This window comes from Lepidochelys olivacea, assembly GCF_965140295.1.
Source record: "Lepidochelys olivacea isolate rLepOli2 genome assembly, chromosome: 6".
Taxonomy (NCBI): Eukaryota; Metazoa; Chordata; order Testudines; family Cheloniidae; genus Lepidochelys; species Lepidochelys olivacea.
Window position 1 is genome coordinate 24,874,568 of NC_140416.1, and position 367 is coordinate 24,874,934.

Sequence of the window (367 nt, forward strand, 5' to 3'; positions counted from 1 at the left end):
CTAAGCCCCTGCAGTCTCTGCTCTCATCTATTTACTGGGATTTTTGTGTAATAACTAATGAGTTAGCTATTTAATATTCAAAGGGGGGGGTCTTTTTTTTTAACTGAGATTTGAGATAAAGGGGCTATAGGAATAGTAGAGAGGATTGGTTCATATTGAGAATCTGGATTTAAATACCAAGCTTTTGTGGATCTGTACTCCTCTCTGCATCAAACTGACTTCAATCTAACCTAGTATCCTGCCTCTGAAAGTGGCCAGTGCCATGCTTCAAAAGGGACAACTCTGAACAGAGCAATGTCATGTGATCCATCCCATTTCCAAAAGCCATGTTTGAGGCCCAATGTAAAATTAGACAAGGAAACAGAAG